The sequence below is a fragment of the Apodemus sylvaticus genome, chromosome 2, assembly GCF_947179515.1.
Source record: "Apodemus sylvaticus chromosome 2, mApoSyl1.1, whole genome shotgun sequence".
NCBI classification, from domain to species: Eukaryota; Metazoa; Chordata; class Mammalia; order Rodentia; family Muridae; genus Apodemus; species Apodemus sylvaticus.
The window spans coordinates 153,682,846-153,707,684 of NC_067473.1; the positions used below are offsets into that span (position 1 = coordinate 153,682,846).

The 24,839-nt window shown below is 41.1% G+C and overlaps 1 pseudogene; it reads left to right on the forward strand.

Annotated features, from left to right (window-relative positions):
- Positions 1–24,839, forward strand: part of LOC127677612 (murinoglobulin-2-like) — a 62,249-nt pseudogene that overhangs the window by 10,802 nt on the left and 26,608 nt on the right.

The window sequence follows — 24,839 nt, forward strand, 5'->3', positions numbered from 1 at the left end:
TGGCTGTGGGTATCTGCATCTGTTTCACTCTGATGCTGGGTAGAACTTCTCAGAGGTCAGCACTTCCATTTTTATTTAGGGTGAGTTCACTTCAGAATTTCAACTGCTCCTGGATGTTTTGTATAAATTTTACTATTAGAGTATACTTCTACAATCAGCCTTGGAAATTTGATTGACAGGTTAACAACATGTATATTGGTTTGGAAACAGTATGAATCATTTAACAACAAACGTTTCTGTCTAGTGCATATGTATTTACCCATTATTTTAGATTTTTTTCATGTATTTCTAATGTTTTCTAATATTCTTCCTAGGCCTCCTGGATTTCTTAATATAAATTAAGTTATTCCCCAAATCATAGTTTTCGTGAATGAATGAAGTTTATAGAATTTATCATTTTTGCCTGCATTTTCTGTGCAATTAAAATTTTTCTAAGTATCCCATTATTTTTGTATCATGTTGATCTTGCCGAATTCACTAGTAAAAATGACTTACTTAGATCCCAACATTTTTTGTACGCTGGTTATAAAGTACTCTTGCTACTACTTTTTAGGATTCATTTCTCTCCCACTTAAAGATTTAAAAGGCAAGTGGTGAATTGGCTTACAATAGACTATGTTACTAGATATTAAGTTCATCACATTTTGGCTGGAACTCTCATTCTACATCCTATTCTTTAAATCTATTGAATTTGCTGTGTGTGTGAAATTTCCAAATCAGTGGTTCTTGTTCTTCCTAAAACAGTGACCCTTTAATGCAGTTCCTCATATTGTGGTGATTCACAACCCAATTTTTTGTTGTTTTTGTTGCTACTTCATGACTGTGACTTGATAGTTATTAATCACAACGTAAATAATTACGGAAACTGATTTGCCGAAGGGATTGTGACCTGCTCTTCTAAATTAACATTGTTTTCCTTGTGTTTCAGTTTCCTCTGGCTTACATTGAGGTAAGAAACTTTCGTGTTTTGTAATCAGAGAGAACCCAATCTTATGAAATAACTTGATATTGGAATATTGTCTTACTTATTGGAATATTGTCAGCAGCCCTCTGCCATTTGAGATAACTGGTTTTGTTATTTCCCACGTCACCTATATTTCTTCCCTCCACAAAAGAATGTTACCAAGTTCCCAAATGCTTCCATCCCCAACACTGTGATCCTAGGTATGTTTTCATACTTAATACTTTATTTACTTAAACAGTTTAAACCTCTTTCACAGGATCCAAAAATGAACCGAATTATGCAGTGGCGGGATATTAAGACAGAGAATGGGCTTCAGCAGATGTCCTTCAGCCTGGCAGCAGAGCCCATTCAGGGCCCCTACAAGATAGTGGTGCTCAAAGAGTCAGGGGCGAAGGAAGAGCACTCCTTCACCGTGATGGAATACGGTATGGACTGAGAAGACCAAAAAGAGAAAGCAGGTGTCATAGGTTTCTGGTTATCATAGGAGGAATTGTTTTGAACAAATTGAGTTCCATCTGACTCTAGTTAATGCTGTCCACCTAACATCATAGGACTTCCAGAAAGTTCTGGGATTTTTTTTCAGAAGCTTATTACTTGTTTTGTTTTTTATTTGGTTTTCTTATTTAAGTAGATAGCTCTGTGGTTTTCAGGAAGTGATATAATGTATAACCATTCAACATTCTAACTTTATTTGAATAAGACATGCCTTAATAATGTGAAATCACCATTTCTGGACAGAGACTGAGCATTTAGACAACTAGACAAGTCAATTGCATCTGAGTGTCTCCTCTCTCTCTCAATAGTGCTTCCCAGATTTAATGTCGACGTGAAGGTCCCAAATGCCATCTCTGTGCACGATGAAATACTCAGTGTGACTGCATGTGGGAAGTGAGTTACCTCCTTCTGTCCTTCTATCCTTAAGAATGTACTCAGACACAGAAAATCCCTAGGATAATGTCTTTTGTAGAATATGTAGCAATCCTACAATCATGTCCTTTCTCCACTAGAATGTTTCCCCTGTGGTGTTTGTTTGTATCCCTTATTACTCAGCATCACTTACAGTCATTCATTGCATATGTTACTGATATCAATGGATAAAATGAATTGTATGAGGCAGTAAAGAATTCCTGCCTTTGCAGAAAGGAAGGGACCTAATAAGATCCACTGACCACGTGAAGAAAACACAGACACTAAATAAAGGCATCTTGCTGCCCTCTTATGGGCTGAGAGAAAGAGCAGAGAAATAAGAGCCCCCAGTCTGCCTCCAGCTCAAACCACTACCACTCAAGGTTAACCTTGAGACACTTCTGCTTGCATTTCTGTACCTGATAAAGGAGAACATTATACTACAACAACTAAAATTTCTATTTAAGTCTAGAATCATACAAGAAGGAACTTGTAACATGTGCCTGAATCAAACAGAAGACACACACCTTAATTCACAGTTGCTTGTGCTTACAATGGATGTGCTCAAAAACTAAAATGAATGAACAAAGGCAAAGGAGTGAAGAGGTTTGCTAGAGTACCTCTGAGTCATTTCCCATGGTTCCCATTCGACTCATTCTAATAACTTAGTAGTTCAGGATCCTCGTTTGCTTACTTAATCCTTTTCAGAACCACAAAAGGGAGAAAGCCATGGCTTCCATAGGTTCTTAATAGGGCTAAAATTTTTATTATTTATTAATTTATTTATAAATTCTGAACACAAAGAGTTAGAAGGTACCAGGAGGTAATAATAATGTGCCAGGTTTGTTGTCATGAAACTACACCTAATCAGTGAGAAGACAGTGGGTCTCTGCTTTAGAAAGACCCTTGGTCTCTGTGAATTTATCTCATGACAGATATAGCTATGGAAAGCCTGTCCCGGGACATATAAAGATAAGAATATGCCATGAAAATCAGTACATTAGTGCTAAGACAGAGACTGGATGCAAAGAAGTCAACTCCATGGTAAGTGAATCTATTCAAAGGCCTGTTTTAAATGCCCAAGGTTAACGATCAGAAAGGCAGACAGCAAAGATGAGAGGAAACACATACCCAGACATTGAAAGAGGATGTTCTGGGACCTGGTCTGTAGTTCGGTGATGGAACACTAGCCAGGCATGTGTGCAATCCCCAGAAGGCCCTCACTGGTAAAAGTGATAATCCTGGGACCCACTACTATTAAAGGAATATTTCAACAACTTTACTTGGCCACCAAATTTATTTTGAGTATATATTCATTGTATGAAATAGTAGGTTTATAACATTTCCACACACGATTGTCATATATTTCAACCACATCCCCTGTCCCATTGCCACCTCTGCTCTCCTTATATCATCACTCTTACCTGTCTTCCTCATCTCCCTATGTAACCTACACTACTATCATGACCTATACACTATCTTAGAAAGTATATTTCAATTAGAACATATAAAATATAAATAAGTTGTTCAAAACAATGGACTTTATTACGATGTATTCATTCATGTGCATTATGTACTTTGTTGCCTCCTTCATGACCTACCCCATTCCCTCCATCTCTCCTCCTGCCAGATCCTTCCTCTTCCCAAATGGAACAACTTCTGTTTTGTTGTCTTCTTGTTCTATTTTAACTCCCACATAACATAAAATATGCCCTGTTGTGTGTCAGAGTCTGGTATATTTTATAAAAGGTGATAATCGCCATAACCATAACATTCTCCTATTGGGTTCTGAATATCAGTTTATTAGCTTGTGGTCTAACTTGTCTATGACTCACATAAGTGACAAGCCATGTATTGGGGCACGTTTTGATATGTTGATATAGGTTCCTTTTATAGATTCCTGACAGGTGATCATATGGTACCTTGACCTTTCATTTTCTGAGGAGCTTTTCTACTGATGTGGGTAGTGACTATGCTAAGTTGTAGTTTCACCCACAATATATGAAATGTAGAGGACATGAGGCTCTTGGGCTCACAGATAAGCCTTAGAGAAAACAGGAATGTTAAACACACAAGTTTGTCTCCTCAACAGAGGAGACAAGGCCACACCTGAATCGATTCCAAAGTCTTCCTTTCTGACATTTATCTTAAACAGTTTCCTGATCAATAAAATCCATCCTTATAGAAGAAGTCATTTGTACTTTACAATAGCCTGCATGACCTCTGTTATCTGTAAGGCCAGGCAACTCCTGACTCCCACAGACTTTTATATTTATCTCAGTCATTGTCAGCAGCTGTTGGTTCCCTGTTGCTCTTGATCTAGGAGTGGGGCTTTGTAACATTTCCCCTTTTCACATTAGCAGGTTAACTTGTTTTACCATTATTTAAGTCTTGTTCAGGCAACCACATTGTTGGGACTTTATGGGTGTCTTTTCCCTGTTGTAACTAAGACACTGTTTTGCAACAGGCATTCTGGTGGTCTTCTACAATTTTTCTGATCCTTGTCCGGTGACTTTTCTTGATCCTTCGATGTAGGGTTTGTATTGGAGGTGTATTATTGGGGTTGGGCAATCATAGTCAGTTCTCTGCATTTTGATGGCTTGTGGATCTCTATAAAGGTCTTTTGTCTCTAGAAAAATAAGGTTCTTTGATGCAGTGATACCCACATGCATATGTAGGAATAAGGATCAGTCTTTGGATACAGTAAGGAGCCATATTGATTAAGGAAAATGACAGGAGTAGGTTGGTCTCTATAGAGTCTATGGGACTGTTGAAGTTATCCATTTCTTCTTAGTTGAACATTTGTGTTTTGAATGAATGTAGAAATTTGTCTGCTTGTTTTAAGTTTTCTAGATTAATTCAGTACAGGATTTTGAAGTATCCCCTTACATTTAGTCCAAATCTCTTTAATGTCCGTGTAATGTTACCGTGCATATTTCTAATTCTATTATTTTGGGTCATTTTCTTTCTTTCTGTTGGTTGTGCCAAAAATTGGTCTTCTTATCTACTCAAATAACCATCTCTTAGACTCATTGATTCTTTGATTTTGTTCCACTTGTTTCTGCTTGGTTTTTTATTAGTTCTTCCTATCTGCTAATATAGAGTTTGGATTGACATTTTTTTACTGGATCCTTGATTTACATTATCGAGTCATTTATTTGTGTTCTTTTCTTTATTTTCACCAGCACTCAGAGATAGTCACGTTTCTCTCACTTTGAATGGCTTCCAGAGGCTTTTGTGTTGTTTTTATTTTCATTAAATTCCAGGATTTTTTTCTCTCTTGAGTTCTTCTTTGATTCATTCATTATTTGGTAGTGTGTTGTTTAAAAATTCTTTTTCATGAAGTTATGTAATTTTTATAAATCCTCGTGCTGTTGGTTTTAAGCTTTATTGAATTGTGGTCAGATAGGGTGCCCTGGGTTATTTAAATTTTTCTGTATTTGTTCAGATTTGCTTTGTGTCTCACTATATCATCTATTTTAGAAAAATTTCCATTCACTTCTTCAAAGAATAAATATTCTTTAGTGTTTTCGTGGAATGTTCTATAAATATCTATTAGGTCCAAATGGGAAATTGATGCCATTTAATTGTGATGATTTTGTGATTTTTTTTTTGTCCAGATGCCCTATTGGGGAAATTAGGGAGCTGAAATCAACTATAACCCCTGAATTTTGTCTCATCTGTGTCTTGGAATCAAGTGGTATTCTCTTTATGAAAGTTTGTTAAATGTTGGTTCGTATATTTTATAATTGTAGTGTCTTCTCAGTTAATTGTTCTCTTTATCAGAATAAAGTGTCCTTTATCTCATCTAATTAATTTTTGCTTGAAATCAGTTTGGTCAGATATTATAATACTAATCCTGCTTGCTTTCTGGTCATTTTCTTTGAATACTTTCCCAATCTGTTTGCTCTTAGGTGGTGTCTATCTTTGAAGATAAAATGAGTATCTTGAAAATAACAAAAAGACTGATTTTGTTTCTTAAGCTATTCAACTACCCTAAGTTTTTTGATTGGCGAGTTGAAGCCATTGATATTTTATCACTGAAAGGTGTGTGTTAGTTGCTATCTTTTTACTTTTGGTACTATTTGTTTTTAATCCTTTTTTATATTTCTGCAATTATAGTTTCATATGTTTCTTCCTATAGCCTACTAGCTTTGCCTATTCCTCTCTTCAGTCCAAAGTATTGTTTTCAGTATTCTCTGTAGAGCTGGTTTGGCGAACATGAACCTTTTTAGCCTGTTTATAGCCTTGCAATTTTGTCAGTTTCAGGAACTTCTTGAGCCTTGTCAGTTGTTCGTGCCCTGAGCTTGATAAGTCTCGTATATATCCTGAGTCTTAGTAAGCCAGAAAAGCAAGATTACTGAAAGACCTTTAATTTTGCCATGTGGAGTCCCATTTATTCCATTCACTTCCTATAACTCTTTGGAGGACTCAGAGGGATGGTGTCTCCTCACACTCAGTCACCATCTCAGAGATAACTAATTCCTGTGCTCACTTTCTGGGCTTTACACTCTCACTCTCCCATCTCCTCAGGGTTGGCTGAAGTGGAAATGTTTAAATTCTGATGAACTTTCTATACAAAACCCTAACAGTTATAAATTTTTGGCCGGGTGATCATTTAATGAGTTTGTAGTAGTAAAATCACCCATTATTATTGTACCAGGACTTATCTATCCTTTGCTTGGTAGCATTTCTTTTATGAAATGTGATGCATTTACATGTTTACTCAGTATGACTATTTTATTTCTTGTTACTAAATTTGGACAGATCAATTTTTATCATTTACAAGTATTGATATTTCTGTTTCTTTTTAGCTTTCTGGTCATTTTCTTGATCTATTTCTTCTTACCCTTTCACTTGTGTGTGTGTGTGTGTGTGTGTGTGTGTGTGTGTGTGTGCTTTTGAGTCTAGTTAGCTAAATTAGCTAGCCTTTTTTGGCCATAAGGTTTGTTTTATTATCATTAATCATACAAATAACTTTCCTTTTTTTGCATTTTTCTCCTTTTATTTTTTTAATTTTTTTGAGTATCTTCATTTACATTGCCAATGGTAAAAGCTTTCCCAATTTCCCCCTTCCCCAAGACCCCCCCTCCCCAACGATTCCCTACCCCTTCTCCTACCCCCTGCGTCCATGTATATGCCCCTCTACCCGACACAAACCTACCTCCCCCCCAAGTTCCTCCTATTTATTTTCCTTTTTTGGGGCCTCTATTGAGCCTTTACCTGACCAAAGACCCCCTCCTCCCACTGATGCCCAACAAGGCATTACTCTGCCACATTTATGGCTGGAACTATGTGTACCCCTTGGTTGATGGTTCAGTCCCTGGGAGTCTTGGGGTGTCTGGGTGTCCGAAGTCATTGTTGTTCCCACAGGGCTATATACCCCTTCAGCTCCTTGGGACCACCCTCCGGATCCTCCGTTGCAGACCGAAGCTCAGTCCAATAGTTGGTTGCTAATTTCTGCCTCTGTATTTGTAAGGCTTTGGCAGGGCCCCTGTGGAGACAGCCATGGCATGCTCCTTTTGGTACATGCTTCTTGTCATAGTGTTGGGGTTTGGTGACTGTGTATAGGATGAATCCCAAGGTAGGGCACTCTGCTACATACATTGCCTCCCTTGTTGCTCCTGTGAGTATTTTGTTCCCTTTCTCAGAGGAACCATAGCACCCTCACTTAAGCCCTCCTTCTTCTTGAGCTTCCTGTGCTGGGTGAATTTTAAATTGTTTATTTTGAGCTTTTGGACTAGCATCTGCTTATTAGTGAGTACATATCATGTGGGTTCTTTTGTGATTGGGTTACCTCGCTCAGGATGACACTTTCTAATTCCATCCATTTGCCTAAGAATTTCATGAATTCATTGTCTTTAATAGCTGAATAGTACTCCATTGTGTGTATATACCAGTTTCTGTATCCATTCCTTTGTTGAGGAACATCTGGGTTCTTTCCAGCTTCTGGCTATCATAAATAAGGCAGCTATGAACATAGTGGAGCATGTGTCCTTATTACATGTGGGAGCACTTTCTGGGTATATGCCCAGGAGTGGTATAGCTGGGTCCACAGGTAGTAGTACTATGTCTAGTTTTCTGAGGAATCGCCAAACTGATTTCCAGAGGGGTTTTTACCAGCTTGCAATCCCATCAACAATGGAGAAGTATTCCTCTTTCTGCACATTCTCTCCAGCATCTGTAGTCCCCTGAGTTTTTCATTTTAGCCATTCTGACTAGTGTAAGGTGGAATCTCAGTGTTGTTTTGATTTGCATTTCCCTGATAACTAAGGATGCTAAACATTTCTTTATGTGCTTTAGAGTCATTTGAGTTTCCTCATTTGAGAATTCCCTGTTTAGCTCTGTATTCCATTTTTTTTTTTTTTTGGATTTGTTTTTTTCAAGACAGGGTTTCTCTGTGTTGCTCTGGCTGTCCTGGAACTCACTCTGTAGACCAGGCTTGCCTCAAACTCAGAAATCCACCTGCATCTGCCTCCCAGAGTGCTGGGATTACAGGCATGCACCACCACCGCCTGGCTATACCCCATTTTTTTTTAATTTTTTTTATTCGATATAATTTATTTACATTTCAAATGATTTCCCCTTTTCTAGCCCCCCCACTCCCCGAAAGTCCCGTAAGCCCCCTTCTCTTCCCCTGTCCTCCCATCCACCCCTTCCCACTTCCCCGTTCTGGTTTTGCTGAATACTGTTTCACTGAGTCTTTCCAGAACCAGGGGCCACTCCTCCTTTCTTCTTGTACCTCATTTGATGTGTGGATTATGTTTTGGGTATTCCAGTTTTCTAGGTTAATATCCACTTATTAGTGAGTGCATACCATGATTCACCTTTTGAGTCTGGGTTACCTCACTGAGTATGATATTCTCTAGCTCCATCCATTTGCCTAAGAATTTCATAAATTCATTGTTTCTAATGGCTGAATAGTACTCCATTGTGTAGATATACCACATTTTTTGCATCCACTCTTCTGTTGAGGGATACCTGGGTTCTTTCCAGCATCTGGCAATTATAAATAGGGCTGCTATGAACATAGTAGAACGTATATCCTTATTACATGGTGGGGAGTCTTCTGGGTATATGCCCAGGAGTGGTATAGCAGGATCTTCTGGAAGTGAGGTGCCCAGTTTTCGGAGGAACCGCCAGACTGATTTCCAGAGTGGTTGTACCAATTTGCAACCCCACCAGCAGTGGAGGAGTGTTCCTCTTTCTCCACACCCTCTCCAACACCTGCTGTCTCCTGAATTTTTAATCTTAGCCATTCTGACTGGTGTAAGATGAAATCTTAGGGTTGTTTTGATTTGCATTTCCCTAATGACTAATGAAGTTGAGCATTTTTTAAGATGCTTCTCCTCCATCCGAAGTTCTTCAGGTGAGAATTCTTTGTTTAACTCTGTACCCCATTTTTTAATAGGGTTGTTTGGTTTTCTGGAGTCTAACTTCTTGAGTTCTTTATATATATTGGATATTAGCCCTCTATCTGATGTAGGATTGGTGAAGATCTTTTCCCAATTTGTTGGTTGCCGATTTGTCCTCTTGATGGTGTCCTTTGCCTTACAGAAACTTTGTAATTTTATGAGGTCCCATTTGTCAATTCTTGATCTTAGAGCATACGCTATTGGTGTTCTGTTCAGAAACTTTCTCCCTGTACCAATGTCCTCAAGGGTCTTCCCCAGTTTCTTTTCTATTAGCTTCAGAGTGTCTGGCTTTATGTGGAGGTCCTTGATCCATTTGGATTTGAGCTTAGTACAAGGAGACAAGGATGGATCAATTCGCATTCTTCTGCATGCTGACCTCCAGTTGAACCAGCACCATTTGTTGAAAAGGCTATCTTTTTTCCATTGGATGTTTTCAGCCTCTTTGTCGAGGATCAAGTGGCCATAGGTGTGTGGGTTCATTTCTGGATCTTCAATCCTGTTCCATTGATCCTCCTGTCTGTCACTGTACCAATACCATGCAGTTTTTAACATTATTGCTCTGTAGTGTAGTATTGCTTGAGGTCAGGGATACTGATTCCCCCAGATTTTCTTTTGTTGCTGAGAATAGTTTTAGCTATCCTGGGTTTTTTGTTATTCCAGATGAATTTGATAATTGCTCTTTCTAACTCTGTGAAGAATTGAGTTGGGATTTTGATGGGTATTGCATTGAATCTGTATAGTGCTTTAGGCAAAATGGCCATTTTAACTATATTGATTCTACCGATCCATGAGCATGGGAGGTTTTCCCATTTTTTGAGGTCTTCTTCCATTTCCTTCTTCAGAGTCTTGAAGTTCTTGTCATACAGATCTTTCACATGTTTGGTAAGAGTCACCCCAAGATACTTTATACTGTTTGAGGCTATTGTGAAGGGGGTCATTTCCCTAATTTCTTTCTCAGCCTGCTTATCCTTTGAGTATAGGAAGGCCACTGATTTGCTTGAGTTGATTTTATAACCTGCCACTTTGCTGAAGTTGTTTATCAGCTGTAGGAGCTCTCTAGTGGAGTTCTTTGGGTCACTTAGGTAGACGATCTTGTCGTCTGCAAATAATGATAGTTTGACTTCTTCCTTTCCAATTTGTATCCCTTTGACCTCCTTACGTTGTCGAATTGCCCGAGCTAGTACCTCAAGTACAATATTGAAAAGATAAGGAGAAAGGGGGCAGCCTTGTCTGGTCTCTGATTTCAGTGGGAATGCTTCAAGTTTCTCTCCATTTAGTTTGATGCTGGCTACCGGTTTGCTGTATATTGCTTTTACTATGTTTAGGTATGGGCCTTGAATTCCTGTTCTCTCCAAGACTTTAAGCATGAAGGGATGGTGAATTTTGTCAAATGCTTTTTCAGCATCCAATGAAATGACCATGTGGTTTTGTTCTTTGAGTTTGTTTATGTAGTGGATTGTATTGATGGATTTCCGTATATTGAACCAACCCTGCATTCCCGGGATAAAGCCTACTTGATCATGGTGGATGATCGTTTTGATGTGTTCTTGGATTCGGTTGGCAAGAATTTTATTGAGTATTTTTGCATCTATGTTCATAAGGGAAATTGGTCTGAAGTTCTCTTTCTTTGTTGGATCTTTTTGTGGCTTTGGTATCAGCGTAATTGTGGCTTCGTAGAAGGAATTGGGTAGTGTTCCTTCTGTTTCTATTTTGTGGAATAGTTTGAAGAGTATTGGTGTTAACTCTTCTTTGAAGGTCTGGTAGAATTCTGCACTGAAGCCATCTGGTCCTGTGCTTTTTTTGGTTGGAAGACTTTCTATGACTCCTTCTATTTCTTTAGGCATTATGGGACTGTTTAGATGGTCTAGTTGGTCCTGATTTAATTTTGGTATTTGGTATCTGTCAAGGAAGTTGTCCATTTCCTCCAGATTCTCCAGTTGTGTTGAGTACAGGCTCTTGTAGTAGGATCTGATGATTTTTTGGATTTCCTCAGTTTCCGTTGTTATATCTCCCTTTTCATTTCTAAGTTTGTTAATTTGGACACTTTCTCTGTGCCCTTTGGTCAGTCTGGCTAAGGGTTTATCTATCTTGTTGATTTTCTCAAAGAACCAGCTCCTGGTTTTGTTGATTTTTTGTATGGTTCTCTTTGTTTCTACTTGATTGATTTCGGCCCTGAGTTTGATCATTTCCTGCCTTCTACTCCTCCTGGGCGAAATAGCTTCTTTTTGTTCTAGGGCTTTCAGGTGTGTCATTAAGCTGGTAATGTATGCTCTCTCCATTTTCTTTTTGGAGGCACTCAGGGCTATGAGTTTTCCTCTTAGCACTGCTTTCATTGTGTCCCATAGATTTGGGTATGTTGTGTCTTCATTTTCATTGTGTTCTAAAAAGTCTTTAATTTCTTTCTTTATTTCTTCCTTGACCAAGGTATCATTGAGTAGAGTATTGTTCAGTTTCCACGTGTATGTGGGTTTTCTGTTGTTTCTGTTGCTATTGAAGACCACTTTTACTCCATAGTGATCAGATAGGAGGCATGGGATTAGTTCGATCTTCTTATATTTGTTGAGGTCTGTCTTGTGACCAATTATATGGTCTCTACCCTCATGGAGAAGGTACCATGAGGTGATGAGAAAAAGGTATATTCTTTTGTTTTAGGATAGAATGTTCTATATATATCTGTTAAATCTAATTGGTCCAAAGCTTCAATTAGTTTCATTGTGTCCCTGTTTAGTTTCTGTTTTCCTGATCGGTCCACTAAGGAAAGTGCAGTGTTGAAGTCACCCACAATTATTGTGTTAGGTGCAATGTGTGCTTTTAGTTTTAATAAAGTTTCTAGTTTTAATAAAGTTACGAAAGAGGGTGCCCTTGCATTTGGGGCATAGATGTTCAGGATTGACAGTTCTTCTTTTTGTATTTTTCCTTTGACCAGCAAGAAGTGTCCCTCAGGGTCTCTTTTGATGACTTTGGGTTGAAAGTCAATTTTATCTGATATTAAAATGGCTACTCCAGCTTGTTTCCTGAGACCATTTGCTTGTAAAATTGTCTTCCAGCCTTTTACTCTAAGGTAGTGTTTGTCTTTGACCCTGAGGTGTGTTTCCTGTAAGCAGCAAAATGTAGGGTCCTGTTTACGTATCCATTCAGTTAGTCTGTGTCTTTTTATTGGGGCATTAAGTCCATTGATGTTAAGAGATATTAAGGAATAGTGATTGTTACTTCCTATCATTTTTGACGTTATTTTTTAAATTTGAATGCTTAACTTCTTTTGGGTTTGATGAAAGGTTACTATCTTGCTTTTTCCAGGGTGAAGTTTCCCTCCTTGTATTGGTGTTGTCCTCCTATTATCCTTTTTAGGGCCGGGTTTGTGGATAGATATTGGGTAAACTTGGTTTTGTCATGAAATATCTTAGTTTCTCCATCTATGGTGATTGAGAGTTTTGCTGGATATAGTAGTTTTGGTTGGCATTTGTGTTCTCTTAGAGTCTGCATAAGATCTGCCCAGGACCTTCTAGCCTTCATAGTCTCAGGTGAAAAGTCTGCTGTGATTCTGATAGGTCTTCCTTTATATGTTACTTGGCCTTTTTCTCTTACTGCCTTTAGTATTCTTTCTTTGTTTAGAACATTTGTTGTTTTGATTATTATGTGACGGGAAGTATTTCTGTTCTGGTCCAGTCTGTTTGGAGTTCTGTAGGCTTCTTGTATATTCATGGGCATCTCTCTCTTTAGGTTAGGGAAGTTTTCTTCCATAATTTTATTGAAGATATTTGCTGGCCCTTTAAGTTGTAAATCTTCACTCTCATCTATGCCTATAATCCTTAGGTTTGGTCTTCTCATTGTGTCCTGGATTTTCTGGATATTTTGGGTTGCAAGCTTTTTGCATTTTGCATTTTCTTTAACTGTTGAGTCCATGGTTTCTATGGAATCTTCAGCATCTGAGATTCTTTCTTCTATCTCTTGTATTCTGTTGTTGATATGTGCATCTCTGTCCCCTGATTTCTTCCCAAGGCTTTCTATCCCCAAAGTTGTCTCCCTTTGAGTTTTCTTAGTTGTTTCTACTTCTGATTTTAGATCCTGGATGGTTTTGCTTAGCTCCTTCACTTGCATGTTTGTGTTTTCCTGTAATTCTTTAAGAGATTTTTGTGTTTCCTCTTTCATGAGCTCAGCCTGTTGACCAAAGTTCTCCTGTATTTCTTTAAGAGATTTTTGTGTTTCGTCTTTCATGACCTCAGCCTGTTGAGCAAAGTTCTCCTGTATTTCTTTAAGTGTTTTTTGCATTTCCTCCTTGTTGGCTTTTGTATTCTCCTGGATTTCTTTCAATGATTTTTGTGTTACCCTTGCAAGGGCTTCTAACTTTTGATCCATTTTCTCCTGAATTTCTTTAAGTATGTCCTTCATGTGTTCCTGTACCAGCATCATGACCAGTGATTTTAAATCCAAATCTTGTTTTACTGGTGTGATGGGGTATCCAGGACATGTTGGTAGAGGAGAATTGGGTTCAGATGTTGCCATATTGCCTTGATTTCTGTTAGTGACGTTCCTGCGTTTGCCTTTTGCCATCTAGTTCTCACTGGTGTTAGTTTTTCTTGTCAGTGCTGGACTCACCAGTGCAAGCTGCCCCTTCCCAGTTGGCCTCTGGTGCACAGCTTACCTCCTGCGCTGCTTGTAGACAGGGTGCTGCTGCCCAGGCTGTTCAGATCCCAAAGCAGGCACCCGAAGGCTCCCGCTGGGGACCGCTGGATTCACTGGAGCACACTGACTTCTCCCAGCTGGCCGCCCGGAAACCCAGCTAGCCACTTGCAGGACTTGGAGATGTGGTGCTTCCGCCCAGGCTGATCTGGGCAGCAGAACTCCCAACCGGGTTGGTGCACACAAGGCTAGCCTAGTTGCTCAGGCCCTGAGTCTAGGCAAAAGCCTGGCAGGCCAATGTCGGTGCAAAGTTCCCATCAGCTGTGGGTGTTAATTGGGTGTGTCAGGTGGCTAGGATGGTGGCGTGCGCGAGTTCCCTGAGAGTGCTGGGAGAGTCTGCTGGGCTAACAACCTCCTGGCTGGGTCAGCACACAGATGGCCCAACGAGCAGCCCAGGGCCTGGGGGCAGTCCAGGGCCTGACCGTCTGAGACCCCTGCTATGTCCTCCTTGGGCTATGCCTGTTAGCTGGTTTGGTTTTGCCTGCTAGGTCTCTCTGGCTTCCCGTAGTCAAAATGGCGGTGGTGCGCAAACTGGCCCGGATAAACAACCTCCTGGCTGGGTTGGCACACAGATGGCCCACTGAGCAGCCCAGGGCCTGGGGGCAGTCCAGGGCCTGACCGTCTGAGACCCCTGCTATGTCCGCCTTGGGCTATGCCTGTTAGCTAGTTTGGTTTTGTCTGCTAGTCTCTCTGGCTTCCCGTAGGCAAAATGGCAGCGGTGTGCGCCGGCCCGGGCAAACAAGCTCCTGGCTGGGTCGGCACACAGATGGCCCACCGAGCAGCCCAGGACCTGGGGGCAGTCCAGGGCCTGACCGTCTGAGACCCCTGCTATGTCCGCCTCGGGCTATGCCTGTTAGCCGGTTTGGTTTTGCCTGCTAGGTCTCTCTGGCTTCCCGTAGGCAAAATGGCGGTGGTGCGCAAACGGCCCCGATAAACAAGCTCCTGGCTGGGTCGGCACACAGATGGCCCACGGAGCAGTCCTGCACCTGGGGGCAGTCCAGGGCCTGACCGTCTGAGACCCCTGCTATGTCCGCCTTGGGCTATGCCTGTTAGCTGGTTTGGTTTTGCCTGCTAGGTCTCTCTGGCTTCCCGTAGGCAAAATGGCGGTGGTGCGCACCGGCCCAGGCAAACAAGCTCCTGGCTGGGTCGGCACACAGATGGCCCACGGAGCAGTCCTGCACCTGGGGGCAGTCCAGGGCCTGACCGTCTGAGACCCCTGCTATGTCCGCCTTGGGCTATGCCTGTTAGCTGGTTTGGTTTTGCCTGCTAGGTCTCTCTGGCTTCCCGTAGGCAAAATGGCGGTGGTGCGCACCGGCCCAGGCAAACAAGCTCCTGGCTGGGTCGGCACACAGATGGCCCACGGAGCAGTCCTGCACCTGGGGGCAGTCCAGGGCCTGACCGTCTGAGACCCCTGCTATGTCCGCCTTGGGCTATGCCTGTTAGCTGGTTTGGTTTTGCCTGCTAGGTCTCTCTGGCTTCCCGTAGGCAAAATGGCGGTGGTGCGCAAACGGCCCCGATAAACAACCTCTGGCTGGGTCGGCACACAGATGGCCCACGGAGCAGTCCTGCACCTGGGGGCAGTCCAGGGCCTGACCGTCTGAGACCCCTGCTATGTCCGCCTTGGGCTATGCCTGTTAGCTGGTTTGGTTTTGCCTGCTAGGTCTCTCTGGCTTCCCGTAGGCAAAATGGCGGTGGTGCGCACCGGCCCAGGCAAACAAGCTCCTGGCTGGGTCGGCACACAGATGGCCCACGGAGCAGTCCTGCACCTGGGGGCAGTCCAGGGCCTGACCGTCTGAGACCCCTGCTATGTCCGCCTTGGGCTATGCCTGTTAGCTGGTTTGGTTTTGCCTGCTAGGTCTCTCTGGCTTCCCGTAGGCAAAATGGCGGTGGTGCGCACCGGCCCAGGCAAACAAGCTCCTGGCTGGGTCGGCACACAGATGGCCCAAGGAGCAGTCCTGCACCTGGGGGCAGTCCAGGGCCTGACCGTCTGAGACCCCTGCTATGTCTGCCTTGGGCTATGCCTGTTAGCTGGTTTGGTTTTGCCTGCTAGGTCTCTCTGGCTTCCCGTAGGCAAAATGGCGGTGGTGCGCACCGGCCCAGGCAAACAAGCTCCTGGCTGGGTCGGCACACAGATGGCCCACGGAGCAGTCCTGCACCTGGGGGCAGTCCAGGGCCTGACCGTCTGAGACCCCTGCTATGTCCGCCTCGGGCTATGCCTGTTAGCTGTTTTGGTTTTGCCTGCTAGGTCTCTCTGGCTTCCCGTAGGCAAAATGGCGGTGGTGCGCAAACGGCCCCGATAAACAACCTCTGGCTGGGTCGGCACACAGATGGCCCACGGAGCAGTCCTGCACCTGGGGGCAGTCCAGGGCCTGACTGTCTGAGACCCCTGCTATGTCCGCCTTGGGCTATGCCTGTTAGCTGGTTTGGTTTTGCCTGCTAGGTCTCTCTGGCTTCCCATAGGCAAAATGGCGGTGGTGCGCACCGGCCCAGGCAAACAAGCTCCTGGCTGGGTCGGCACACAGATGGCCCGCCGAGCAGCCCAGGACCTGGGGGCAGTCCGGGGCCTGACCGTCTGAGATCCCTGCTATGTCCGCCTCGGGCTATGCCTGTTAGCCGGCTTGGTTTTACCTGCTAGGTCTCCCTGGCTTCCCTTAGGCAAAATGGTGGTGGTGCGCACGCCGGCCCGGGAGGAAAAAAACCTCCTGGCCGGGTTTGCACCCCGGTGGACCCCCCGATCAGCCCAGGGCCTGGGTGCAGGCCAACGCCCGTCGGGCTTAGACCCCCGCGATGTTGGTCTCGGGTTATATTTGCGTACCTCAGTCTGATTTCTCTGGCGACCGAGAACCAATATGGAGCCCTGGTAACTGACTGGCGGGAGGCAGAGTTCTGATGTGGCTTCTGTGTGGTGAAAGGCACCGTAAATCCGCCGCTGCTTGCAGCCTGGCTGGCCAGCGATGGCCAGTGGTCGTGGGCGCCGGGTCTGCCTGGACCCTGTCCGCTTGGTTCTACTGCTGATGGCCCTTCCTCTGGACCAGCCGCTGCTGCTGCTGCTGCTGCTGCTGCTGCTGCTGCTGCTGCTGCTGCTGCTGCCGCCTCTCACTCCCTCGCTATACCCCATTTTTAAATAGGGTTATTTGAGTCTCTGGAGACTAACTTCTTGAGTTCTTTGTATATATTGGATATTAGCACTTTATTGGATGTAGGATTAGTAAAGATCTTTTCCCAATTTGTTGGTTGCCATTTTGTCCTATTGACTATGTCCTTTGACAGAAGCTTTGCAGTTTTATGAAGTCCCATTTGTTGATTCTTGTTCTTAGAGCATAAGCCATTGGTGTTCTGTTCAGATACTTTTCCCCTGTGCCCATGTGTTCAAGGTTTGTTCCCACTTTCTCCTCTATACACTTCAGTGTGTCTGATTTAATGTGTAGATCTGTGATCCACTTGGACTTAAGCTTTGTACAAGGAGATAAGAATGGGTTGATTTCCATTTTTCTGCATGCAAACCTCCAGTTGATCCAGCACCATTTGTTAAAAATGCTGTCTTTTTTCCCACTGGATTTTGTTTAGCTCCTTTGTCAAATATCAAGTGACCATACGTGTGTGGGTTCTTTTCTGGGTCTTCAATTCTATTCCATTGATCTTCCTGCCTGTCTGCATACCAGTACCAAACAGTTTTTATCACTATCACTCTGTAGTAGAGCTTGAGGTCAGGGATGGTGATTCTCCAAGAATATCTTTTGTTGTAGAGAATAGTTTTTGCTATCCTGGGTTTTTTGTTATTCCAGATGAATTTGAGAATTGCTCTTTCTAGATCTGTGAAGAATTGATTTGGAATTTTGATGGGGATTGCATTGAGTCATACAAATAACCTTCTATAATATCACAGAGCAAACTGAGTTCCCTGGGTGAGTTCACAGTGCAGCTTGCAGGTGACCCTCCTTTCACATCACAAGGGGATTGGGTGGGGAAATCTTCCTAGGCTTCTAGGAAATTTCACTCCTCTCTTCCTGTTCAATGGTCTCTTTGGTTGACAGGGTTTTCTTCTCATGGGTCTTGGTTTTCGTCAGCTTGGCCTTATTGAAACTGGTTATTTTCCTCCCATGGCTGACTTGTATGCCATTTTCTTACAACTTGTGGAGTCTTGTTCCAAGCTCGTGCTCCAGTTTCTCCCACTGGCATTGCTGCAGCAAGAGACCTACCCAGTGTCTCTTAATTAAAGAGTCAAAATCATTTCTACTTAGGGGTATTATTGTATTTATGTGTTTATTCCTATGACTGTATTGGATGTTCTGGTTGGTTCACATACTATTTAACTTTTATTAAACATCACATCCGTTGCTGATTTTCTCACTCTTACTCTGAATCTATAACAAATATATCTTCACCTGCTTGTTTAAAACCTCTTTGAAGTCAATAGTCATTTCCAAAACTAGAGTATTGGATTATTTGTCCAACATTATGACAATTTGCATATCCTAGGATGCAGTTAGTGAAAAGCTATGCCCTTTTGTACATGTCATGCTTCCCTGCTTGTTCATGTTTCCTGTAGTTCTTTTTGTTGTTGTTGTTGTTGTTGTTGATTTTGGATTTGCTTTTATCTGAGACAGGGTTTCTCTGTGTAGCCCTGGCTGTCCTTCAAATCACTCTGTAGACCAGGCTGGCCTCAACTCAGAAATCTGCCTGCCTCTGCCTCCCAAGTCCTGGGATTACAGGTGTGCACTACCACCGCCCAGCCTAGCTTAATTAAGCTATCTATTTACTTCTTATCCTGTTCACAGCTTCCTCCTCTCCTCCAAGTCCCTACTTCTCACCTCTTCTCCCCCTACCCACCAACCTCTCCTCCCCTTCTCCTCAGAAAAGGGAAGGCCTCCCATGGGTATCAATCAGCCTTGGCATATCATGTTGCAGACTATGAACATCTTCTATTGCGGCTGGACAGCCAAGGCAGCCCAGAAATGGGAAAGGGATCCAGACAAAAAGCCACAACAGGAGAAAACCAAAGTTGTTAGTGCATTGTAATTTAAATGAAATAAAGCATACTACTAAGCCAAAAACAATTGTAACAATGGAAATGGCAAGAATAAAATAAAGCAAGCTGTGAAGCTAAAATCTAATTAAGAACTAACTAATGATTCTGATGGCTCTTTCACAGTTCAGAATAATATCAATTTTTTCTTGTGAAGACTTTCCTAATCACCATTTTGCTCTGGAAATGAAGCTCACTTTACATACTGCCACTAGGTATCAAGCCAACGGTGTCATGCCTGTTAGCAAAATGCACCATTGGGCTACTTCCATGGCTGTGGTTACTGTTTTAATAATAGAAAGTACTTATTAAATCCTAATGGCATGCAAGTTAAATGCTTCATACTTTATAATTGCAACTTTACTTAGTAGTCCTTAATAATTATCACTTAGTGTGTAATAGGTAATGATTAATTTTATAGATGATCAAGCCAAGGCAATATTGTGACTGGTCATGATTATGGCACACGCAGCCTGGTGTTTGAGCTGAGTCTCATGCTTATATCCAGAACACCATGCACTAAATCCTCATTTTCTGAAAGAAGTCCTCATGTGTGGGTTTGAGTAGACCATCAATCTGAACAGTGTGCCATGTTATCTTGCTTTTATCTTACATATCAGCTAGACAACAATGGCTGCAGCACACAAGATGTCAACATCACTGAGTTCCAATCAAAAGAAAGACATCACAGAAACCTGCTTTTTCATGTAAATGCAACTGTTACAGAAGAAGGGACAGGTATGTGGGTAACCAAGGAACAAAGACGATGAACTGTGAAAACTGACACCTTTCCACACTGAGATGGTGGTTCAAAGGATTCAGAAATCAAGCAAGGCTCTAACCAGCTTGGGCTTTCAATGTCATCACAAATTTCTTCTTCAGGATTGGAGTTGAGTGGATCTGCAACAACTAAAATTGAAAGAACCAGAAACAAGCTCATATTTCTGAAAGCAGATTCACACTTCAGACACGGGATTTCATACTTTGTGAAAGTAAGGTGCATTTTGGTTCATAGATGGTTACTCTGTAAGGTGGTACCTCAAAACCAAGACCATTCTCCTTGATATTAAGTGTTTCTGACATCATCGGTTGCAACATAAGAAGCCCAGCTTAGTAGTGGAGTTTGTACTTCCCATGCCCAAGTATGTGAGTTCAATTTCCAGAACTAAACTGAAGACTGAGAAAAGTTATCAAGAGGTTCCAAATCTAAAACATATGCTGCTAAGTTTTTATTTATAACTACTGTTCCTGAAAACCTTAAACCCCAAAGTGTCACTGTTTCTCAACGGTGAAGCAACATGTACCACAGACTCATAACAACACACTCCATTAGCCTCTGTGCCCTCACAAGTTGTTCTTGTGACTGTGTCAGAGCATCTACTTCCTGTATTTTACACAATGGATTCACTGATCATTTCTTATGGATAATAGGAAAGTAGAAAACACTTATAAAGCATCTGTTATGAAGTTAAGAATATGATACCCTCAGTCTCTATACTTTTTCACATCACAGCTAGTTCTACAGGTATAGATTTTTGGAAATCAGCTTTTGCATACTGAAGTAGATGGTGCATCTTTGGAATCTTTATATAATACTGGAACAGGGTTTTCTCTTACATTCTGTGTCATGTTGCTGTGCCTAGACTATACTTTTCTTCCTTGTTCAATTTAGGTCTGCCTAGTGGATATCAAGGGAGCTCCTGTCCCAAATGAACAGGTCTTCATCAAAGCAGAAGACATTAGCTACACCAATACTACTACTACTGATCAGCATGGCCTGGCAAAATTCTCCATAGATACCACCGGCATCTCAGGCTATTCCCTCAGTATCAAAGTAAGTCAGAAATGAACAGGGCATAGGATTCAAGCTGAGGCTTTGCAACAGCAAGAACTCAATAATGTGTAGCTTAATGAAAAAAATATTCCATGCCAAACTCTCTTAATGCAAAACAAAAAATGCTTCTGTTCATTAATAAAAGTATGAGCATATGTTGTGAACACATTTTTAACACAGTATTTTTTATAGGATTATTTACTTATTTATGTTTTAAATAACTCAAGCAAGGAGCTTAAAGTAAAAATGATTAAAAGTCAATTTTTATCTATTTAGTTAAGGATAGGTGCTCTCTATCCTCAAATTCATTACCTTTGTGAGATACCAAGGTCTACATGCTTTGTCTTTTAACTGGGTTCCAGAGGCCTTGAAAGTTGTGGCCATGATTTTTTTAGTTTCTCTTTATCCTTCATTAAGTGTAATTATAAATTTTCATTATCTATAATCCCTGGTATTTTTCTTCCATTGTATCTATTCTATTATTTTCCACTTAGTTTTTTAATATAGTCTTTTGTTCTATTTATTTCTCAGCTTTCCATTTTTATTAATTTCTTCAGAATTTTTGTTTGATGATTTCTTGGCTAAAATCTATAATCTCTTCTTTACTACATTAGGCAGTGTGTGTGTGTGTGTATGTGTGTGTGTGTATGTGTCTGTGTGTTTATGTGTACATTGGTCCAATTTTGTCATTAATAATTTTTAAAATTAGACTTGTAAAATTATTTATATAATATTTCATTGCTTCAATGGCTTTGAGTTCAGTTATTAAAAAATTAAGAGCTTTGGAGTAACTTACATTGATTTTTTTCACATTTCTTCTGTTTTGATGTTGCAGTTTATACATCTGTAGTGATGGCTATAGAACTTATGCTACTATAATCAGCCTTTTGTTGTGAGTGGCCCTTTAAAGCCAAACCCCACAAACATGGAGGACATTTTAACAAATCCATCGACACCAAAGCAAATCAGTTGTATGGATGTAATTATATAAGCAATTAAAAACAACCACTATACCCACAATCCCAATAAATAGAAAGGGGAAAATACAATGTAAGTTAAGTAGTTAAGTTTAAAAATAGAGAAAAACTTTATTACTAAAGTAGCAGAAAAGGAATTCTGAGAAAAGAAAAAAGAATTTGCACAGTCTACAAGGAAGAAGATTCTAAACTAAATAATCAGATAGCTATCAATTAAATAATGTACCTTACGCTATACCTCAAATTGTTAACACAACTAGAACAGAACAAATATAAAACTGTTCATAGGAAGGAAATAATAAATATGGCTGAGTTAATGATGGCGACTAAAGGGAACAGGACAAATGTCCAGTGAAACCAAAGATGACTCTGAAATCACAAAGATATGTGAAACTGATTAGCCCTCATCTAAACCTAAAGAGAGTTAAAACCCAAATTAGCAAATTAGCAAACTATTACAGAACATACTATGAAATCCATGAGGTTCTTAGAGAATAATCTGAAAATTTTCATTCTAATAAATTAAAAAATCCAGAAAAAAAACAACTAGATTTCTGGATATTTGCATTCATCCAAAAGTGAGCCAAAAGGATGTAAAAAACTTAAATGGATCAGCAATGAGAAATAGAATTGAAGAACTGATTAAAAGGACCCAACAAAAGAAGAGCTCACACTGGGAAGAACTCATTGCTGAATAGAACTGAACTTCAAAAGAAATATTATTTTATAAAGGTTCAAAAGAAGGAATGCTTCCAGAGCTGTTCTATGAATCTGAAATAACCCTGAGACCACAACTAGATGAAGATACACGGACAAGATTTACACATGGCCATTAGAGAAAAGTCCACATTGAAATTTTTCCTTGCCAAATTCAACAACACATTAAGCAAATCATGTACCATGATCAAACTGATTTCATACTAAAAATGCATCAATGGTTTCACATTTGTAAGCTGAAAACTGTAAAATAGCATTAAATAGAATCAAGAGTTAAAAATCACATGGCCATCTCAGTAGATCCAACAAATAGTCTATTTTCAAGACACCAATTACAAATGGTCAAGAAACACATGCAAAGACGCTCAACCCATTTGGCTCTCAATAAAATGCAGGCTGACACTATGTTGAAAGTTCATCTCACCCATCAAAATGGCTATCATCAGGAAAGCAAATGTTGGCAAGGCTATGGGGACAAAGGAACCTATATGCACAGCTGGTGTGAAGGGAAATTAGTATGCCTGTTAAGCTCAGAGCATCTACAAAAGTCCATAGTGACACCAGTATACAGTACAGGTATGCCACACCCATATACATGTCCATATGAATCAAAGCTAACATATGAGAGAGACTTCTCCATCTCCATGGCAACCTCAGCATTTCTCAGCACAGTTGGGCAATGGAGCCAACTTTAATGCCTATTGATGGATGAGTATTTATAGAGAACCTCTTGGGCAATGTACAGAACATCACCTGTCAATAAGATGCTGTTGCCTATTAGCTTAGGCAGGAAACAGGGAGGTGGATGTTCCAGTAGAAAGACAATTTCTGGGATAGAGTCTGGCTTGGGAGATTCACCCCAAACTGAGAAGAGGTAACCAACAGAATAGAATAAACAGGATAACGGAATTAGGGGCTAACAGGAGGATCCAAAGTTTTTGGACTAAACAATAATTCATAATAATTCTGTCTCAAAGTCATTATTTCATGGGCTTGGGCACAGGTGGAATAGCCCACCATTACATGAGTGGACAGAGAAAATTGAAAATATGTGTACATTGGACTTTTACTCAGATATTTACAAGAGAGTCAACTTCTCTATATAGAAATGAATGAACTTAGAAATTCTCAATTTAAGAAAAGAGTATAAGAGTAGGAGAAATTGTCTCCCATATATCCCCCTATGTGGAATCTAGGGAAAGAACAGGAATGAGAGCAGAGAGTGTCTATTAAGGAAGAAGGGATCCAGCAGGAAACATAGGATAGGGTACTAAGGTGTATGAGTACGCTCAGAGTACATTACATTAATATATGAATATGTTATTCATTATTTTGCACATTCATTATGCACTAAAATTCAAATTTGTAAAAACTTTTCCTTATATATTAGATGCACAATAAATGTTTCCTTTGTCTCATAAAAATAATACATTTCTTTTTCTCTCTTCTCTGGTATAAATATTTGCCTTGATTCTGAAAATTCAGGGTGTTAGACATCAATCCATTTAATAAAATTTCCCTCCAGTTTTAATAAGATGTACAAAATATTTGATCATTAAATGAGATGGGAAAATCCACTGTTCATCACAGAAGAGAGATTCTGCCTGCTAGGCAATCTACAGCAGAGCATTTTGTTGTTTCTCCAGGTCTACCACAAGGAGGAAAATTCCTGTTCCCATTCCCTTTGCAGGGGAGAAAGACATGCAGAGGCAGAGCATGAGGCCTACGCCGTGTACTCCCTCAGCAGGAGCTACGTCTACCTTGAGACAGAGAACGACAGAGTCTTGCCCTGCAACCAGATTCACACAGTTCAGGCACATTTTATTCTGAATTGGAAGGTCTTGGAAGGGCTGAGAGAGCTCGTTTTCTACTACCTGGTGAGTTCTGGCTCCAGTTTGAAGAAACAAACAAACAAAAAACAAAAACAAAGAATCCTTTCCTCTCCTGACCACTTCTCTCCTGACACATTGGGTTCTAGGCTGGGCATTTCTGCCTGGAACACAATAGATTCATCTTTTTCTTCTAGCACAGTTAGAAGAAAGTCTTGTAAAATAGAGATGTAAGCTTGGGAAATACTTGCCATTTTAGGTCATGGCCCAGGGCAGCATCATCCAGACTGGAAACCACACTCACCACGTGGAGCAGGAAGAATGTAAGTGTTTCCCCACACAGTAGCATTTCTCCAGCTGAGTGTCCACATATTCACCAATGTAATCACACCTTTGAGCAGCTAGCAGTGCCATCATGGTTGTGTATCCCCATAGACATTCTCCATAGGAGGAACTCATGGCCCCGACTGTTAGGACCTTTGGGTGGCTCC